Source organism: Meles meles, chromosome 16 (assembly GCF_922984935.1).
Source record: "Meles meles chromosome 16, mMelMel3.1 paternal haplotype, whole genome shotgun sequence".
Lineage (NCBI taxonomy): Eukaryota > Metazoa > Chordata > Mammalia > Carnivora > Mustelidae > Meles > Meles meles.
Window position 1 is genome coordinate 38,410,106 of NC_060081.1, and position 13,669 is coordinate 38,423,774.

Genomic DNA, 13,669 nt, shown 5'->3' on the forward strand with positions numbered 1-13,669 from the left:
AATATAAAACTGTTCTCCTGCTCACCATAACCTGGCCCAAGATAAATCTCGTCCTGACCATGACCAACACAGTTGGTGTAAGGACAATAAAACGAAAACATGTCATACCACATTAAGGCATATTAAAAGGGGTTCAACTGTTGGGGTGGGGTGGGGAGACACAGAAGCCAAGGTCGCTGCTGCTAGTTTGCTAAAGCTGTTTCATTATTAGCAAGGGAACAGAGAGCCAGCAGCTCCAAAGGGACCTTCCTAACAAGTGGAAAAGCTTAATTACTTAGCAGAGAACTACATGCATCTTAGCAAGTAAGGCTCTTGGTAAAGGGGCTCGCTTTGGCCCCAAAATGTTCACATTTTAGCCTCAGTGTTCACATTCATAGTGGGCTCCATTGATCTGCAGAATCCCATCTAGGAAGACAGTAAAGCAGTGCACACCCATCCCTCCTTCCAGAACCTTCACCCATTTCAGCCCTTTCTCCACGTCTCGGTCTCTTTAAAGGTTTGGAGATGCCTTCCCTGTGTTTCTTTCCACTTGCAATCCCGCTGGGATGAAGGCCAAGGCTCCAAAACCTCCTGAGAAGACTGGTGAGCTTTCCTTTGCAATTCTGCTGACTCCAAAGCTTCAGGTTCCCGGACTCAGCAGCTGAATGGAGCCCCAGCTCCAGGGCCTTTGAAGTTCATCACTTATTAGCAAAATCCACAGACTGGAGCAACTCCAGAATGAAAACACAGTGCTGTGTTCAGAACCAAGAGGGGAATGGGAGCCACACTGTAACCCCAGGGAGTAAATGATTAACTGTTTCGATGCAAAAGAAACACACATTTAAAAAAAGAACATTTCTTGACACCAAGCCTAAAATTCTTTTCCTTTCAGACGTTTTCTCAGCGAGGGATTTGACATCGTACAGCAGTTAAGGAGCTGGCAGACGAGAGCCAAGACTTCATTCCTCATCCAGACCTAAGTCTCTTTGTTCCGTTCAGAAGATTTCCACAGACAAACCCCTTCTGATGAGCCATGACAGGCAGGGAATTTTGCCTATAGCAGCGGAGCGGTTTGGATTCCAGAAGTTTACCAGTTTAATTAGCTGCCTGAAAATCGTATGCATGCACTTCAAATTCCAGCGATTCTCTGTAAAATAGCCAGTTTGGATTCCGTGCATGTGGGGCAGATGGACCTATCACATTTCTCCAAGAAAATGCAGGTCGCCTCCGCCCTTCTTCAAAAGGCTGCTCCAGGAGGGAGACGACAGCAGGTGACAAGAGCAGGTGGCCAAGCGCAATAGCGGGTCCTTCCCATTGAATAGAATCCAAGTGGACAGCACATCACTGATTATCCTCATTGAAAAAAAAAATCAGTTCTTAAGGGCCTCAAAGAAGTTCTGGCTTAAGGTCCTTCCTGTTGTAGCAATAGTTTCCTTCCCAAACCATAACCTCTAACACCTTAACTCAATATGGACAGAAATTTAATCTAACTTAAAAGCATAGCTTCTTTCCATTCATGGTTCCCCACCCTCCCTTACCCTGAGGGGTTACACCAGGGTTCGGTCCTAAAACTACCCCAGTAACAGGCTAGACAAAAAAGATGCAATAGTTGGAGAGGTTGTTAAATTTCTCCAGATTTATATGTTGGGAGCTTGCTCCTTTCCTGGATTCCCTGAAGGGTAAACTGGATTCTTGAAAAACGAGCCCATCATGTCCATCCAGTGGATCTTTCCAGAGGCTAGCTAAAAGCTAGCAAAAAAATTTTTAAAAATAAAAGATAAATAATAGTGGGGGGGGGGAAGCCCTAATGGGACCCTATAAACATTTTGGAGCTGCCAAGCCTTTTCAATAACACCACTGAAGGAATGTAAACGAAGCGGGTTGCTCCACTCAGCTAAAGGACAAAGGCAGGAAGTGAATATTCCTCTCTCCCAGAAACACCAGACTCTGCCACTTGAGAGTAAACCTAGCTGTGGCTTTTCATGTGGCCCCAAGAACCATTGCTGAGGTAAAGGTCGGTCCTGAATTTTCAGCGTGGAGGACGCACTGAGTGGTCTGGCGGGGCTCCAGGCTGGCTGTCCAGCGCCTTCCACTGGGAGCCGATGAGGACAGGCACGGAGGCACCACTGCCTGGACCCTGGCTGCAGGCTGGGTACAGGGAAAGGGACACCGAGTGCCTAGCTTCCAGTTCGCTGATCAGTGGGGCTGGGTATAGTCACTGGCACTCTTGCCGCTTTTGCTCTCCTTGGCCACAGGCCAGATCTTGGCAAGAGGGTCCGTGGTGTAGCCTCCTTTTCCCCCTGCCCTCCACCTACCCCCCTCCATTAATTTCATCAAACTACCCTTCCTACTTATTTGCCTCAAGTCACAAGTGCAGACCCAGAGGAGAAGCAGAGGGACACTTAATCTGGCAACCGCTACTCACAAGTCCAATTTATAAGAGACTTCGCCTCTTCAGGGCATGGGTTCTCAACGCCGAGCTGCTGGGACAGAAGTTGGGTACAGAAGTCTTCTCTGATCATTACCTTTCTTCTTCTCCTTCCTCGCAGCTGAATGAGACGGGGCAAAGTGGACTTCAGCTCTTAGTAAACAAGCTCTCATTATAATTATTTTATAGCCAAACTGACTGAAGAAGGAGAGAGTGACTCACCCCTGGGAATCTGTCAGGTCAAGGCCAGTCCCAAGAAATGCACTTCACCTTTTTTCCCCAGTTCCTTAAGTGCCTCTGAGGATGGCAGGTCTGTCTTTTTGAATGCTTTTTATCGTTACTAAGAGTTTTACCTCTTACTAAGAGTTTTACCCAGTGGCACAGCTCTGTGTCGGCATCCAGGGAAGGGCTCTGAATATTTCCATAATTATCTCTGTATTACCAGGGATTTTACAGGCTGGACAGAAAAACTATAGTCCAGGCTCTGGGTTGACAATTCAAATTACATAATTTTTTTTCCAAATTATGTGACTTTTTAAAAAAAATGTTTTTCTTTAAGCATTTTATATCACTGTCCAGCGCTGATTTTCCCTCAGTTGTAGTCAAACTTTTTTTTAAAAAAAGTTTCAGGGGGCGCCTGGGTGGCTCAGTGGGTTAAGCCGCTGCCTTCGGCTCAGGTCATGATCTCTGGGTCCGGGGATCAAGCCCCGCATCGGGCTCTCTGCTCTGCGGGGAGCCTGCTTCCTCCTTTCTCTCTGCCTGCCTCTCTGCCTACTTGTGGTCTCTCTCTCTGTCAAATAAATAAACAAAATCTAAAAAAAAAAAAAAAAAAAAAAAAAGTTTCAGGATTATGAATTGTTTCATTGCAAAGAGAAACTAATTTTTGGGAAGAAATCAGAAGCAAAAACCGTACTCCCAGTTCTCTTACTAATAACTTTTTATTCTTTATTTCATTTTTTAAAGATTTATTCATTTATTTGAGAGTGAGAAAGAGAGAGAGCGAGCATGCGCACAAGTGTGGGATGGGGTAGGGCAGAGGGACAGGGACAGAGAGAATCTCCAGCAGACTCCCCTCGGAGAGCGGAACTCAGTCTCAGGACCCTGAGATCAAGACCTGAGCCAAAACCAAGAGTTGGACACTTCACCAAATGAGCCACCCAGGTGCCCCTCATAACTGTGTTTTTAAATAGAATTGGGAACAATGTTCAACACCTCAATTTCCCCCAAATTAATGAAAGATCATAAAATAATTTTTTTTTTTTTTAAAGAAAGGTGCATTTCTAAGACTGGCCCAACGATGGGGCTAATTATTCCACTGGAGTCTACCCCTTCCATCCTTGGAAAACGGGTGCCTCATAGAGACTCTCACCATATCCATGCTGCATTAGCTTTGCTAGTGGCCACGTGGCCAAGGTGTGGACACTTCCACCAATGGCAATCCATGCCACCTTGGGCAACAGATGGGCAGCTCAACTGGCAAGAAATTCCGCTTTTCTTGGATGGGAAACTGCCTCTCTCACCTCCCACCTGATAAATGCCCTCATTTTATCCCTTGGACCATTCAAGAATTAGCTTCCTGCTTTCCCCTCTTCTGGATCCCTGAAGACATCCCTATTCCTCCTTCGAGTGACTTCTTCTCTTGAGCATGGCTCCAGACTCAAGGCTGGTACACTCTGCCCAGCTGGAACAAGGATGAGAAGGGAGAGGGGCTGCCTACTCCCCCAGGCTGCTCTCTTGCAGCATTTCAAAAGTATGTGTCTTTTCAACATCCTCACATAAAAAGCTCCAAGTGGTAAATGTTACACACATTGCACATTTGTACAGTGACTTCGCGGATACAATAAGGAAGCCTCATAAGCCACATTGGCTCTTAACCCAAAGGAGGCCAGGGACAGGGAGCCACACAGCCCAGGTCTTCCTCACGTTTTACCTGCCAACATGTGAGCACCTGAGTTTAGGACTTTCTTTTCTAAGGCTCTCAGGCTATGATGGTAAAAAGTGTATGGGGGTTAAATTTGTGTGGGTGATTATTTTAATCTTATTTTTAAAGATTTTATTTATTAATTTGACAGAGAGTGTAAGCGGGGGGAGCAGCAGGGAGAGGGAGAAGCAGGCTCTCCACTGAGTAGGATCCTGATGTGGGACTCGATCCCGGTCGGCACCGAAGGCAGACACTTAACCCACTGGGCCACCTACGCACCCAGGTGGTTAATTTTAATTGGAGGTTTATAACATAGCAGCTCTTAAATTGGGTCTACACTGCAGATATAACAGATTAAGTAATACACTTACTTTATTTTTTAAAAGATTTTATTTATTCATTTGAGACAGAGAGATACAGAAAGAGAGAGAACATGTGCAGGGAGAGAGGCAGAGAGAGAGGGAGAAGCAGACTCCCTGCTGAGCTGGGAGCCAGAGCCTGATGTGGGGCTTGATCCCCAAACCTGGAGATCATGACCTGAGCTGAGGGCAGATGCTTAACCATCTGAGCCACCCAGGCTTCCCAAGAAATACATTTTTTAAAAAATTTGAATTAATGGTCTCCAGAGCCCCTGAGTCAACAATTCATGTCTAAGTAATTCATTGGAGGTACTTTCAAGAAACACTAAGTTGGGCAGGGGAAGTGATATGGGGAAGAGCAGCCAATACAAAGTCCAAGACCAAGCACATGCCACTGGGCCATTGGACTTCAACCCTTCTGAGGAACTCTGGAAGCCATATAGACCATGCCTCAGAGTAGTCTCAACTAGGGACAAGAGAGCTGAGGAAACATCCAACTGTACCCAGTCACTAATTGAAAGCTGCCCCCAGGAAGCCTTAATTCACCAGCATTTCCACCATGCCCCTAGTGTGGGTCGAATGGGCTCTAGTGGCCAAAGAGAACCCTCAGGCAAAGTTGGCAGCTGGAAATCAGGTCAGTGTGTATGGAAATGTTAAGTACTCAAGGGATACAGGAAGGGCTTGGCAGGGGCTGCTACAACTGGCCACTTTTTAAAAATCAGGACATTTTGCATAAAATGTAATATGTACCTTCTCTGATCATACGGGGCTATCTTGATCACATCTTGATCACTTGATCACATCTTGGCCACAACTGGACGACTCAGTGTTCTCCTTAGATGGGATATAAGCTCCTTCAATTCTCCAGTGCCCATGGGTCTGCTCCCCTCACTCAGATGCCCTGTCTGACCCACCCACACACCTTGTAGAGCAGCTGCCCTGCCATGTGGTGCCTGATAAGCAAAGTGAGTGATTCTGCCCACCCCACCCCCTCAGCTGATAGGACCAGTCATGTTACAACTGACCCAGGCTAGTATTTCATTGGCTGTTCTCTGATGAAGTAGAATCTTCCTTTCAAGATCCTGAGCTAAGAATTACATGGAAGATGCTTATACCTGAACGTTGGATTTGGAGCCATTTGCCAGTTCAATTTATGGGAAGCATATATCCTGAGAGAGCAGATACAAGGGGCTACCAATCCATAGTGGGCCAGGAACGGAGAATGTACTTGTGCAACTGAGTCTTCACCTCAGGCCATTGACCTTATAGTTCCCACCAGGCCTGGCAGTGCCAAGGTTCAATGAATCTTGTATCTTGCCAATAAATGTTCCTTTTTTTTTTTTTTTTTGAATAGTTTGGGTGGATTTATATTCCCTTCCATCAAATATCCATTGACCAGAATAGCTTCAGAAGGATAACCCTGAGTTCTCAGAAGCAGGTATAACTTTAAAATGTTTTTCATCATCTTATCACATATTTAATTCAAACATCTTGGAATAAGGTAAAGCACACACTGATAAAGAAAAATTCCCATCAAACCAGAGCAGAACTTGCTGGGGTCACCTTTGGTGGGGATATTTCAGATGAACACAGGATAGGGAAGACTTTGAACCATCTAAGGGAAGATGCTTCAATTTGGGGTGAAAAGAACAAACAGAAGACACATTTCTATTTCTTATGTCAACACCCCAAACACCTTGGTCAGCTTCTTACACAGCGCAGTTAAACTGTTTAAAACTTTCTTCAGTTCTTTTTAATTTTGTACCTTTCTTCTTTTCTGATATAAGAATTTAAAACTAGTAAGTATTCTGTTTCATTCCAATTTCATTTGCTGTGTATTTATCTCTCTCCTTTATTTTTATCTCTCTCTCTACCTATTCATTTATCTTTAGGGGTGCGGCAGAGGGAGAGAGACTCTCAAGATGGCTCCACACCCAGGGCAGGACCAGACGCAAGGTCTCATGACCCTGAGATCATAACCTGAGCTGAAATCAAGAGTCAGATGCTTAACTGACTGAACCATCCAGGCACACCTACCTCTCTCTTTTTTTAAAATTTAAGTTCCTGAGTTGAATGAAATGGAATGGATTCAGCTTTTCTAATCATGACACAGAGTTGTGGACTGTTGTAAAGATGTTTTTAACTTGTTATTTTAATCTGGTCTTTGTGTCATCAAGGAAATTTTAACCCAGTGCTTAACAAGCACAAATATTCCCATTAGGATTTTACCAATATTGATCACTTTCATGGAGAAAATATCTTCTGAATCACACTCCATTAAGGCACTAAGGCCTTGGTCAGCTTCTTACACAGCACAGTTAAACTGTTTAAAGCTTTCTTCAGTTCTTTTTAATTTTGTACCTTTCTCCTTTTCTGATATGAGAATTTAAAACTAGTAAGTATTCTCTTTCATCCCAAAGATTTATCATCTTGGTTTTTATGCACAGATCTATGATCCACCTCAAGTTTTTGTATATGGTGTGAGGTAGGGGTTTGGAAATCTTTACTTTTCCAAATGGATATCCATTTAAATTTAATTTTAAGGAAAATAGTTTTTAGGGATGAATGCTATTCTTTATAAACTTTACATTGAAGATATGAACAGAATTTTGTCTTCATGAAACTCTACTGCTTAATGTCTCTGCCCCATAAGCTGGGGGTAATTGTTTTCATTATTTCTATCAAGTTCCAATTTTCCTGGGTGAAATTTTGAATACATGTTTTGCAAAATTATTCAATTTGTGAGTCTGCATATTTTTAGAAAATAACAAATACAACCTGCATAGTTTGAACTCTTGTAACATTTTCTCCTACCAGTGTATTATCTCTCAGACCAAGGTTTATTTCCTTTTCAAAAACTCCACACAAATGCAACTCATCAGTCAGGTTTGCATCTAACCCAGTGATGTTCAGTGCAGGTCACCTATTTCATTACGAATTGGCTACAGTACTGCATACTTTGTATTTCTCAGATAATCCGTGAGAAAAGTAGAAGCAATTCTCCTCAGAACTTGTGGAATACTCTGTTGCCCAGCAATAGACTACTGTAATTTCAAACTCAATCTTCTTTATTCTTCTAATTTGTTTTGTTTACGAACAGCCTCTGCCATTAGTGGACAAAAAATAAAGAACAGACACACAGTGTAAAGGGTTACATAAAAATGTCTTCTTTAAGAAAATAGGTCTCATGTTGTGTTCTTGCCACAATAAAATAAAATAGTCCTAGATTAAAATGTCATGACATCTCTAAAAGACAAAAAGGACATCATCCCTATAGATTAAACTAGCCCCTGGGTCACTTACTGCCTAGAATTTCATGGACTGATTTGCTTCTTTTTTTCCTTCATTTGGATCATGTACATATTGATGTCTTTCCAAACTTTCCACTTCACCATTAGGATACCTACCTGCCCCTCTAATCAGGGGATGTGCTGGAAAATCCTTAACAACTGGTCTCTGAGTAATAAAAGCCTCCAATTTTATCATTTGCCTATTTTGTGGGGTAAATCCTCTCATCATGGCCAATTTCAAGCTACCAACAGGGCATCAACAAACTTGCAAAATTCATGAAAATCTAACAATCAGCTCTACTGAGCAGGGACAAGTGACTCCTTCACTCATTCTAAACCCCAAGGTCTCTGAAGAGGTCGTTTTATTTGTGTCTTTGTATACTGAGGTAATAAAAGAAAGCAAAGTAAGAAACTAGATTTCTAGATCGAAATGAACCCACATTATTTTTCCTGGTAAGACATGCAATATGTCAACCAAGCTGAGTGATCCCAGCAGGAAAACCTGAAGGAAGCCATACATTTAGTCTGTTATTTTAAGTTTAGTGGGTTCTGTTTCTTTACAGGTTGAAGAAGAGGGGAAGAAGAGATCTTCCTTTAGCCACTCAGACATTGGGGATTCCATTTGCCTTATTCAAGGTAGTATCTCTAATACCTGACACAGTGCCTGGCATATATATGGTCAAGAAATGTTTCTTGGATAAGTAAATGCATGAGATTTTACAAAGACGTCATCGAGGCTGAAAGGAAGGGTTTTTAAGGAATGGTTCCATCAAGAGCATAAGAGGATAAGAAGAACCAAAGCTTCAAGAATGACAAGATAAGCTCAAATACCGTGTTGTCAAACCACATAACATGCTGGGAAAATCCTTCTTTATACCACTTTGAAACACAAGGATGTTGGTTTAGGCAATCCACATGTTCTGTCTGTTGCTGGATTTTTCCTACAGACTCTGTGATCTGGAGGCTTTTCCCTTCTATCACATACAGACTCACTTTGTTCTCCGCATTTCCCTACCCAATCGTGTTCCTCGGCTTTCTGATTTTTTGCACAAATGAGAATTCTGGAGTGTCCAGGTTTGTGTCCACACCACTGCATCTTCATTGGAAACCACAAAGCAAACAAAAAATCCACCAGAACAGATGCAAAACTCCCAAGGAAATATAACTGAGCAAATAGCCTTCTCTGTGTGTTTCTGCATGTACCTTCACCCATGTGCTATGGGGATTAGGGGCTTAAAATTCCCATCTTTGCTCTTAAGTGGGGTGGAGAATACATGAGCCTCCTCTGAAGAATGCCCTCCTTCTGAGCCTGCAGATTCCATGTGGGATGGTCAGCAGAAGCACAACATCCAATACCAAAACAACAAAATACCACGATACCCCCTATCCATAGGAAATGCTCTACTGCCATCTTTTAATACCACATCACAGCCAGAATCCAGAAATTATCAAAGATAATGCATAAAGAAACAGCTGCTCTCCAAAACAATTAATGTTTTATGTGTCTACAAAAACAGTCATGGACACTCATATCGGCTCTCGTGGTAAGGCTCTCAATGATATCTGCTGCCATCACCAAGGAGGTGGTTTTGTATCTAGAATTGTGCCCTGGCAGTTTAGGCATGTTTTAGTCTCTCTTGGCTGACCAATGGCATTCATGTCTTTTGCTGAGAGAGACAAGGAAGTACATACGACTGGGGCATTTCACAAATCCAATCTCATTTTACTACCAAACTACCAAGTAGTTTCTGCTAGGCTCTGAATGTTCTCTCTTTTTTTTTTTAATAGATTTTATTTATTTATTTCACAGACAGAGATCACAAGTAGGCAGAGGCAGGCAGAGAGAGGAGGGGAAGCAGGCTCCCCACTGAGCAGAGAGCCCAATGCAGGGCTCAATCCCAGGACCCCGGGATCATGACCTGAGCCAAAGGCAGAGGCTTAACCCACTGAGCCACACAGGCGCCCCTGAATGTTCTCTTTGAAGCACAGCATTTTCCTTACTAAGGTTTACCAAACCCTGTCCTTTTGTGCAGGTGTCTGACCCATGATAATGGCAGGCATGGTTAGTACGGAGGTCAAGGGGTGGGGAAGCGCTGGATCGGCCCTTTTCCATCGGGAGTACTTGAAGGTGAGCACAAACTCACACCTGAGGGAGACTGCTTTGGGCTATCATGATGATGTTTCTCCAGAAGTCTGACAACTTCCAGAAAAAGAAGAGCTGGGTCAAACAAGCCCATGGATGGACGGCATTAGTGGAGCGTGGAGGCACTGAGCCGTTGCCCTTGTCTGGGCCCTCATGCCTCCCCAGGGGATGCTAGGTGGGCATGAATAGCTGCATGAGGCAAGAAGACAAATAGAGGCTCACATAATTTATGTCCGAATTTTTTTTTTTAATTATAACTCAAAACCACAAACTGTTCACTACAATGCATTCTATTCTCCTACCAAGACATGTACCTTTATCAGGACTTGGAAGGTCGGGCTTCAGTTTAAAATTTTCAGACTCTTCCGAGTTCTATGCTGAATGTGGGGACATGGGGACAATCCTGAATTTATCCCATGGCTTGTCACCCTTTTCTTTGGACAGCTCTGTGGACACCCTAGCCTTCCTGTCCATCCTGAAGTCTCTCCCCCAAACTTCCAGCCTGTCCCGGCTGTGCCACCATGCTTGGGGCATGCGGGCAGGATTCCGGAGCGTCATGCGTCTGGAGCAAGAAGGGCAGGGAAATGTAGGCTCCAGGCTGGCAGAGCCTTGATGCTGTGGACTTCCCCACCCATGCAGCCTGATGAAGCCAGAGTGAAATGAAGTGCCCAGCTCAAGACAGAGTCCTCCCTTGCCCAGGTCTCAGGACAGGTCGGATCAGGTTAGGACCCACGAGAGAAAAGACACGGGTTCCACTACAGGTTGGGTCTTCCCCCAATCTCACCATATCATGGTTTGCAGAAGTATAAGGTTCAGTCCCAAATGGCCCTAGTTACAACCTGGCGGCACTTGGGGAAGAGGGACAGACTTGCACTCAATGGCCCTAAGGCTTCCTAACTTCTCTCTACCTCTTAATTCCACTTTAAGAGGTCATACTGTCTCCTTAAAAGCAACCTATCTATTATACTCCTTCCTCCACCTTCTCTCCCCTTTGGCTCTTCTAGAACACTACAGCTCCTCACTATGGGTCTACCATCTTGGAGTCCTCCTCCAATCCTGTCTCAGTCCCAAACTAGTAGCCTTTCCCCTGCCAGCATCATCATCTTGGAGGTCAAAACACAGTCAGTAAGCACTGAAAAATACTTCAGCCCCATGTCTGAAATCAAGCCCCCAAATGCACACTTGTTTTGGGTTTGGGGATACATTACGACCTTCTACAGTCAGCTTCTACTGACCTTGAGTTACTGCAGATAATAGGAAACTGGATAACATGCCAGAGAATCACCCCAAAGCTGATTATCTTGGCAAAACAAGATCTCCCTCTCTTTGGGTGACTGTAATAGGTCTCCAGCCAAAAGGAAGATTAGAGGTTGGTTAATGCTTTTATCTCCCTGAAGACCTTACCCTCGTGCTCTTCTCTAGAAGGCTGAAAGTGTTTTTGTGAAGGGCAGGAAAGGTAGTTTATGTCTGCTTCAATGCTGGGCCAAACTATCCCCACTCACAGTCTCCACTGGCCTCAGCCAAATGGTGGGGACCGGATATAACAGAGCTAACGCCCATGGTTGTGGGAACTGTGACCCAGCGGCCCATAGCACTTTGATTTACAAAGGGCTTTTACCCATATATCTCCATTTCCTGCCTGTTATGACATCTCACATTACATGGCACTTCTGTGTACAAATATGAGGCTCCCCGCTGGCCGGAAGCTTCTATTTTAACCAAAGGCTTTCTTTTCTCAGTTAGGGTTTGAGTGTTTCCTTCTTCTTCCCACTCCCTGTTTCTGATTATTTTCTATCCCCTTTATTAGTTCATTGAGGTGTACAAAGAGAGCAGACAGAATCCTTCAGTTGGCAGACGTGTGCATTATTTCTTGGTTGCAACTATGTATTTTGTCTGGTTCCAATTTAGAAAAAAAGCAAAGTTAAACAAAACCCAGTCTTGGCCGAGTCCCCTTCCCGCTTTCCTACCTGCTTTTCTGACCTCAAAAATACCTGTCTACAAAAAAGCATGAAAAGTTGAAGCACTGGATTTTGGTTTCTTTCTCTGAAATACAGCTCTGAACGTTGAATGCTGACTTTCCACTTAACATTCCGTTCCTCTCAAGTCCCTGCGCCCTTCTGTTAATGAGGGCACCAGGCTTGAAACCTCGCTTGACTCCGCACATCAATCACCGCCCAGCTCCCAGAGTCTTCTTGAAACGGCTGTCGTCTTCCTTCCCCTTTTCCACAACCACTCAGACCTTGGGCTGTGGCAAACTTAATGGTTTCAGCAGCTCCCTAATGTCTGTGCACCCCCGCCGTCTGCGTCTGCTCCTTTCTGTGCCGCAGGAACATTCCACCCCAAAGGGACTGTCCTTTCCCAGCATCCTGCTTCCCAGTAAGGGCTCGCAAGCTAGTTTTTAGAACTGAATATCCATATTCCCTGGCTAGGAATTCAGGGTCCCCTTTTGATCTGTGTTCAGCCCAATTTTCTAATCTCAGCACTGACGTGTGTGTAGTTTGACACTGTCCCCTCCAGAAGAGAGATCTCGGAGATCCCACACGAGTGGAGACAGGGAATATTCCTGACCAGCATCTGCCTATCCTGGCTCAGTATTTTCCCAGGTGACCTTTGCACACTGTCACTCCCAATCACACCGCGCCCCCCCACTCCCAGACCAAGCGAGTTGGCCTCAGCTGGCATCCCGGGGGTACGATGCTGAACCACACCACACATGGTGAAAAAACCATTTGCACTTGAATCCTTATCTCAGGGTCTATTTCTGAAGGCACCCACCCCAAGATAACCACAGACAATTGTGGATGGATGCGAACACACGTGCACAAAACATATGTACTCATGCACACACACTTGCTTAATAACATAATTTAATGACTGCTTCCCTTCCCCTCACTCTGTCCCTACTTTTCTGCTTTTTCGTTCCCTGAGAGAGCCTCCCAGGAAATGGCCTGTACCGAAATTCTTATTTTAGAATCTGGTTCACTACTTCTCTTAGGGATCCTGCTCAGGTGGTACAGAATTTGCTATTAATGGAAACATCTTTGCCAAGGTGAAATCCAGGAAAAATACGTACACGTATTTTGAATAAGGTTTGTGTGTTCCTGTAAATAACCACTATCCTTTGTGAGTATAACTTAACACTATTCAGTTAAGAGTAATGAAAAAAAAAATGAAAGATTGATTTTCAAATTGTTGCAAATTTCCCACAATTAAAAGACTTGTTACAGAGGATGTGATTTGATCGATACAAATTCTTTTCTTTTTTTTCCAAAATAAATTCAAAGACTTTGATTCATCCTCACAAAAAACTCATGCACTTTGGTCCAGCTCTGTTCCTACCTGACCCACAATTAAAGCTTTTAAGAAACTCCCTATTCTTCTCATCATAATCCATTGCTTGTTTCCCCATGGCCATCAGCAATTAATCCCACAACATAAATAGGCCCTTGAAAAAGTAAGGAGCTTTCATATTGTAAGTAACAGAAAATCCAATTCAAATTGGCTTAAAAATGAACAGTAATTTCTCCCTACAGACCACTCATTAATTGC

At 43.9% G+C, this 13,669-nt stretch overlaps 1 protein-coding gene across 5 annotated transcripts in view; it reads right to left on the bottom strand.

Moving 5' to 3' along the window:
- The window catches only part of RIN2 (Ras and Rab interactor 2), a 222,561-nt gene that overhangs the window by 115,102 nt on the left and 93,790 nt on the right, over nucleotides 1–13,669 (bottom strand). Inside the window, exon 1 of one of the 5 annotated variants that reach the window (XM_045981049.1) lies at nucleotides 2,405–2,528. The exons of 3 other annotated variants lie outside the window; for them this stretch is intronic. The gene's annotated coding sequence lies outside the window, so the exon portion shown is untranslated. Of the gene's footprint in view, nucleotides 1–2,404; nucleotides 2,529–13,669 lie in introns of those variants that run through there. One more of the 5 variants, XM_045981054.1, reaches the window with a different exon arrangement.